Source organism: Oculina patagonica, chromosome 1, assembly GCF_052425735.1.
Source record: "Oculina patagonica isolate OP01 chromosome 1, crgOcupat, whole genome shotgun sequence".
Lineage (NCBI taxonomy): Eukaryota > Metazoa > Cnidaria > Anthozoa > Scleractinia > Oculinidae > Oculina > Oculina patagonica.
The window spans coordinates 45,272,154-45,280,058 of NC_135758.1; the positions used below are offsets into that span (position 1 = coordinate 45,272,154).

A 7,905-nucleotide genomic window follows, 5' to 3' on the forward strand; every position below is an offset into this window, starting at 1 on the left:
TCGTCGCTCGTGTGTGTTCAATCAGTCTGGTGCTGAGGTTAACCTTAGGTATCAGGAGATTGTTGTGTAGCAGTCTCAGTACACTGTAGAGCCAATTGAAGTGGGTTACTGGTGAACAGTGAACAGAACGACTTATTTTGACTAAAAGATAGACGGTTCGAAACTGAGCAATTACTGTTGACAAACTTTACACGAGTCTTACAGCCAATAACATCACGGCAAAAATGACCAATCAGCTTCAAAGGACCAGAATTATAACATCATCGACTGACAACAACTTTTCACTTAACTCTGAAGATGACTTCCGCTCAGGTTGTCGAAACGTCTGTCAACAGCGACAGTTCTTTTCAGAACTACTCTCACCCGGTCGATCACACTTTAAAAACTACTGACAAATAGTTGTTGTGTCATCTACACGATCAAACATATTTGTCACATAAAAATTGTCCGTGTTAACCCGGCTTAACTGTTACTGGTACTTCCGTTGTAAAGAAAATAAAACACAAAGATAACTTTGTAAGATAGTAACAATACCAATACTTTTATTGGTCAGCAGTCCACGTACATGGTGATACATGGTTTGATATCTTTTATAATCAAACATCAAATAAATAAGCTTGTACATGAAGTTTGAGTAACTACGTCGTACTAAAATGTTTAATGACCACATTTTTATTAGTCTTCACTATTTACAGTTACCATATCAAACTATTAAGCTATTACATTTATTTAATATATAGTGAAAACACTTAGACAAACCACAAACTCTAAATAAATGCTCGTAAAATTGTATTTTGTTGACATCAAGGCACCATATTAAGAAAAGCAAGGAAACAAGTTTTGCATCTCAACAAAAGTTTGCTTCGTTTAGAAATATTAATTGAAAGTCTGAAACTTCTGATACTTGTTTAATATTCAGCACAATTATAAAATTTATTTTAAGTGGATAATTACATGCTGGTCAATACTTGATATATACAATTTTAAATTTTTTGAAGTAGTTATTATGCACATACTAAAAATTCCAAATGCCAAGAAGAACATGCGCAGAAACTATGTTGCGAAAGGCCCGGAATTTAGCCACTTTGTGTTCAATTGACAATGCCTTGTCTTTCCTTGATCATAAATTTTCATCTCCGACCTTGTTTGTTTTCTCTTCCATTATTCCATACCTAGTCTGTGTCATACATTTTTAAAAACTATTTCTTGAACCTCTGGCTTTGACATGACACAAAGTGCTATTTCTATTGTTTTGTTTTCTCCATTTTATTCTTGTATTTTTTAATTGTCAAGATAAGATAAGATAAGATAAGATAAGATAAGAAACTTTATTTAAGTGTCAAAGCCTTATAGCCTGGAAAATAAAACCATACTAATTAGGGGACACTGCTAAAAACTAAAAGCTACACTAAAACTAAATATAAATACAATAAAAATATATATAAGTCTCCTGTCCACATACATTAAAAACAAACTGACGACGGCCTTCACCTGCCCTGCATGCACCTTACAGACAATTTATAAGAAAGTTCAAAGTTAAAAACACGAAGCTTAGGTCTAAAAGGACTAAATCGAACCTTTGAAGCCTTCTCCGTAGAGTGTTTTTCTTGCGAGTTAACAATTTATTTCTCACGCCAGTCTAACCCGCCTTCCCACAAAAACAAACTCTCGCTCGTAGCGATGCCAAAAAAACATTATTTAGATATTGACCATACTACTCTTAATTTTGTTTATTTTCGATTCAATTTTTTTTTTTTCAATTCTGCACTAAGGCTCTGGCCACTCAAAAAAACCTAGTGCGCCTCATATATAACATCATCGACTGACAACTTTTCACTTCACTCTGAAGATGTCTTCCGCCCAGGTTGTTTTACTATGTAGTCTAAAACAATTCTTTGCCACCGGAAATATCTAGATTTACTTTAATTTAATTATCTTAGTTGTTTTTTCTGTTAAAGTTTTTACGATAGGAAAAAATCTGGTTTCTAGAGTCTTTTCTACGTGTCGTTGACAAGTTGGGACAGAATGGTGTAACATTTTACGATCAGGCAATTCCATAGCACTTGAACTTCCCTAGTGTATGGTAGCCCTTCTCGTCGTTGTCTCCAGTGCCTAACCAGTGTCTCCAAACCTCAGCTGTGTAACTGGAAGATGAGTCTTGTCAGTGAGGAGACCGCTGTCTTTACGCCACAGATGTAGGGTCATTCGCATCACAGTTACAAGGTTGACTGGTGTCAGCACATGTGTTGTTCATCCCGCATGCACACTTACCACTGCCGGGCTCTGCTCCGCCCCAGTACGTCATGTTAACAGAATCACGTGACACCCACCAGGCATGAGATTTGTTGCTCTTGAACATCAGTGACCCTTTGCATTCATACTTGATGAACTGTTCACAGTGTAAAGAGACATTGGCGAGACTTGCCAGTTGAGAAAGATTCGCTCCCTTGTAATGAATGTCACGTGAATAAGAGCCTGGATCTTCATATTCTTTTCCTTGCACCAGCGTTCTGTCTTCGCTGTCGTGACTTACGACAGTCACGCCAACACCATCCTTGTCAGTCATGTCACAGGTGACGTCATATATAGGGGGCAAGCCTCCTTCACCGTCAGGGTCAATGACGTAAACACCGCTTTCCGCTGTAGGGACATGCTTCTTTAAGTCGCTGCAGAACTTTATTAACACTGTGGAAAGAAATCAGTAAAAGGTTAAGATAACCGATGATAAGATAAGAACTTTAATAGTAATCTCCCCATAGAGGTTTTCAGAAACTCTTTACTATGGTCCTTGATGGCTAAATAATCCCAATATACCTTGAGTGTAAATAAGGCTTTCCGAAGCACGACGTAAGAACGAGAGCGTACCGAAACGGCACGAGGATTTCTCAAGTTCTCCAGGTAGCTTTTTACGATAACAATACTATTCTTTAGAAGGATATACGAGTTACGGTGATGAATTGTTAGGATTTAGTTAAATATGAGGATTCCGATTGAAAAAGCCACTTTCACAATTATTATGGCGCTCTCAAACTGTCCTCGATCGGCACTTGCGTTTACTTCGGATGATTTGCATTTACTTTGGTCGGGATCGAATTTCCACGTTATTTGGGCCAGGGTTTCACTTCGATTTCACTGTTGGAAGAGCAACTCATTTGAACGCAAGTTGATCACAAGTCATGTTATATTGTTCCGGACTGCCCGGGACTAAATCCCTAGGCTTTTATTTTTTTCAACTTACAAGTCGGTTTGGCCACCCAACTCAAGTTCAACTAGTGACCATTTGCATCTCTGCTTAATCAGGCCTTTAGACTTTAAGTGACGGATCCAAATATAATGCTGTCATGATCAGATATGGCGAGAAAACTTCTATCCTGATTCAATTTGAGCGCTTAAGCATAAATTGACAGTTGTGTTGCTGGCTGGTGTCTAAAGGTGGTTCGTTCATCATTTGCTTGTAATCGTTTTTGAATTATATTTTCGATTCCGAATAAGGCACAAAGAACAGAGTGAGAACAGTTAAATGTGCCCTAATATTTTCGTAATGTGAGAGGGATACTGTATATTTTGAGGGCTTATTAGCTATTGATTCTACATTACCACTGCAGTTAGCTCCGGCGAATCCAGGGCGGCAGGCACAACGAAAACCTTTACTGGTGAATCCAGCTTGACAGGTACCGCCATTTAAACATGGGTTGCTATTGCAAGGATTCTGTTAAAGAGAAAACGTCGAATTAAAATTAAATTAAACCTAATAAATAAAATGAAAATAGCCTAGAAACGAAACTGAAATCCGCACGAGATACCAAGCCAAAACAAAAATATTCAATTTAGGTTCATGAAAGGAAACCATTACTGCCTTTTTTACCGTAAAAAATTACCTCAATAGCGAGGAAAGTGAAAGCTTCCCTTGTCTCAAGGATGGACAATTTGTTTTCATCACTGGCGCTGTTCAACTCGCATTTGTATTTTCCTCCTTCTGTTTCCAAAATTAATGGACACACAGTTGGGTTCCATATAACACATCAGTCGGCAGGTCCCTTGATTAGGTACCTCCTCACTTCTGATCACGTGACCTGTCATTGCCTTGTTTTCCATTGGTTCCTTGAACATGATGATGCGGCAGTCGTCACCTGTGCAAGTCAGAACGCTTTGTCAAATTTATGCGTTTTCAGTGAAAACAACGAACGTTTTTGATCGAATTGGTGTGGATATTGTAGGTAGAAAGTGTCAACGAAGACCCATAAATATGGTGTGCCTAAGCCCCGCGACGGCCAGAGACCGAAGAGAAGAACCACCCCGCAGGGGGCACACCCAGCGACAGCGAACCCCCAAGGAGACGACGCATCCCCGTCACTTCTATGCGAGCCCCCCCCCCCGGGGGGGCCTAAGCTAAAGAGGAAATGCAATTTTGGGAGTGGAGCAGCGTTGTTTCCTTATTATAGACTTGAAGTTGGATTTTGAGATGGATTTTGAGATGATAAAATAGGGAAATTTTACCGTTACATTTCTTTGCCGAGATGAGAAAACTTCCAGTCTCCATAAGTTTGTGAAAAGTATCAAAATGATTTAGAGGACTTATTTTCAGGGAAAGTCTTCACTATCCAATCGCCGAGATAAAATTCCGGAAAATCGGACCAAGTTTGAATCAATTTTGTATCTTAAAAATCATACTGACGATATTAAACCTTGCTTTGTAAGGATAATATTTGTATTGGTAAATGCTTTTGATCTTCTTGCGTTTGACGATCGTTTTATAAGACAAAAATACCCGTGTTAGGGGTGTAGGCGAGAACAAATCAACCCAACAACAGAGAAAAAGTCTTCACCGATGATTCTATGTGGAATTGACTAAAATAAAGGCGACCGCAAACACGAACAATTAATCTCTAGCAGTTTTAAATAAAAAGCTAAAAAAGGTTAATGAAATAATTAGACACAAAGTATACTCACCAGTGCAGCCACAACAAGATGGGAACATGATTCCTAATAAAACGCAAAGGGTAGGAACAAAGGCTGCGATTTCATGCCCAAAATCATTCGAAGAAGCCATTCCTCTGAACGCTGTTTAGCCACGCAGTTAATGCTGTATGCGAAACACTTCCCGGTTTCGCCCAGTATGTAGTTTCACTTTTGACAGGAACAACTTAAATTACAGCAGGTGGTTTGAAAGTATGTTAATGAATTTCACTATAGTGGTTAAATCCCTAGTTTTGTAGAATTTATCACTGACGTTCCAACGGTCTTATCATTAATGTGGAAAATATCGATCGTAAGAAAAATGTTGCGACACACTGGGATTACCCTACATTTGAGTTATGTCAGCAAAGTAATGCTTGCGTGCGATTTTTCACTAAAATTAAAATTTTAGTGGGCGAAGTTGGTGGCAAAAACTTCCTCGCCAAAATATGAGACATGTTTACTTTAACAAAATTAATTGCCGTGGAAACTCGATCCCACAGGACTTATGAACGATCCCACACTTATGCAACTTGCACTTCAGCCGAAACGAATTAAGGAGAATATAAAAGCTTTAGGCCTTTGGTCTTTCTGTAAGTGAACATCTGAGACCTAAACATTCAATTTACGTTCAAGTAGCAGCGCAAGTCGAATAAATAGGATAAAGAGCATGTACTTACGCGAAACAGGATCCATGGTTAATTATCCTTGAAAACTTATCCACGTCCACTTAGCTATTCAAATACACGAGACTGTTATTAGTGACATTAATTTTTTGCCATGTATAAAATTACATTTCAATAAACCGCAAACTGACAGAGATCCTGAGCTTTAATTTTGTCAGGTTTTCTTTTCGCAACTGCTTATGTTGCGTATACAGCTGCGATGGTCTTTAATGTTTCAAGTGCTTCCTCCACAGTTCAAATATATGATGTATTTCGTATCTTCAGTTTTCAAACCGTAATATTTTACTTCTAATACTGAAGTTTGATACTAAGGCAAAAGCACACAAGTGATCATACCCCATAATAGCAAACTGATAATGCAAACTTATAAAAATTGTCTGAATATCTGAAGATGCGTCATCGATCACATAGCTTCTTTAAAGTTAAAAAAGGAAACAAACAGACAGAAAACAAACGTTCTTTTAAGAAAATTGTTCTTTTTCGCGAAAAAAAAAAAGATTACCACGTTAAAATACTTCCATTTTATATCTTTCGTTGATATGTTTTGAAGCAACCACGGCGGCATTTTAAATACTTCAAATATTGGCCGAGCAGGTGGTAGGACATTGAAGGAAAAATTCATTTGCAAATTTTTGTGTAAACAACTTAATTAACTTTTCTCTATTGCGAAAAATGTTTAAATTCGAATTGTGTAAAAATGAACGAGTCGTCATGCTTGAGAATATTTTTAAACGAAATTCTCAAGAGGTATAGAAAAAATAGAGAGCATGAAAAGCGTGTAAATGTTTATGGTTGCGTGATGCAAATTATCGACCACAAGGCAAGCTTAAGTTTCAATTGAGGTTGCAGCTCGATTGTTTTTCCGTGTTTCTCTTCACGTTTCCGTTTTAGTATTGCGCAGTGGAAAAGAGATACTTTAAAGTGTTCCTTCAACCTATTTCCATTCATGCACAAACCAAAATTAAACTTCCAAATTCCAATTCGATCGGGAATTCACGGCCCCGAAAGCTGCCAGCTTTAAAAAGAACCGTGTACCTAAATAAAGCGAAACCCCTATTGTTTTAATAGCCAATGGTATACCTTCTTTAGTAAGATACTGGAAGACCCGACAGGAAATAAAGATTGGGTAAACGTTAAATTGCGCAACTTTTTAAAGGTATGAAACTTGTGCCTGACAGGGAGTGTAAAATACATTGTCCCTTCATAAGTGTAAACAGTCTTCAACAAACAAAGCGCAGACAAACTGTTAAACATTTTCAAATTTCCAGCTCATCATTGTGACATGTACACTCAGAATGTTTGAAAGGAAAATCGTTAGATCTATTATTAAGGTGACTAAATAAATGAAACGTTTTCCTTTGTAAATCCTCTCGCGGCGCGGAGTCGATATCAAATTACATAGTTCCTTATTTAGAGAAAGTGGCAACATAGGATTGAAAATAGTTTGCGTTCCCTTTCTGTTTTCCGTGCGTGATTCTGGAGCACTCCGGGCAGTCTTTTTGTTTCAGCCGGTGTTGGACACGACTCGCAAAGTATGCCGGAAGAAATTTTCAATTGCACTTATTATCGTAGCCTGCGTAGCAAGCGTTCCCGTGCGAGCGAAGTGCTGCTATGTGTCGGGCGCGAGCGAATATTCTGGTGAAGAGCGAAAGATTCTGGCGAGCAATTCTGGCGAGCGATTCTTTCCCTTTTTTGCTCTCGCCCCAATTTTCGCGCGGCCAGAATCTTTCGCTCTTCGCCAGAATATTCGCTCGCGCCGCGACACATAGCAGCACTTCGCTCGCATGGGAACGCTTGCTACGCAGGCTATTATTATCGTCTGATCGCCGATCGGTAAACATCTCCTCGCGGTGCGAAGATATTCCTATGCTGAAAGAAATATCGGAGGAAATCCGTATCAAATCTTTCGCCAGCCTAGTAGCACCTATATGTGATCATAGACGCGTATTGCTGGATTCATAAAGGCAACATTTTACGGAGGAACAACTCATATATGGATTCGAAGCATCGCGGTTCGTCGACTATTGGAAATAATATTCGATTCTGGCACGTTTGTGATCGAAGTAAACGGGCTAAAATCGAACTTATCTTTGGCGCTTTCTTTTTCGGAAATGTCGAGTTATGTATGAAGTACGTCGATGTACTGCTTGCCAACGCAGTTCGCCCTATTGTGGTTTTTGATGGATTTTCGCTGGGTTGTTTTACTCGGAGGGTCCAACGGCCGTATTGATATATATGCCGAGTATTGGCCAAACAAAATGAT

The 7,905-nt window shown here is 38.7% G+C and overlaps 1 pseudogene across 1 annotated transcript; it reads right to left on the bottom strand.

The window, feature by feature from the left end:
• Positions 1-545: 545 nt before the first annotated feature.
• On the bottom strand, positions 546-6,186 carry LOC144633940 (neurexin-4-like; annotated as a pseudogene). The gene is made up of 4 exons (XR_013567125.1): positions 4,951-6,186; positions 3,879-4,130; positions 3,598-3,709; positions 546-2,685 (listed from the first exon to the last, which is right to left on the bottom strand). The product of XR_013567125.1 is annotated as a neurexin-4-like (transcript).
• Between the last annotated feature and the right edge of the window lie 1,719 nt (positions 6,187-7,905).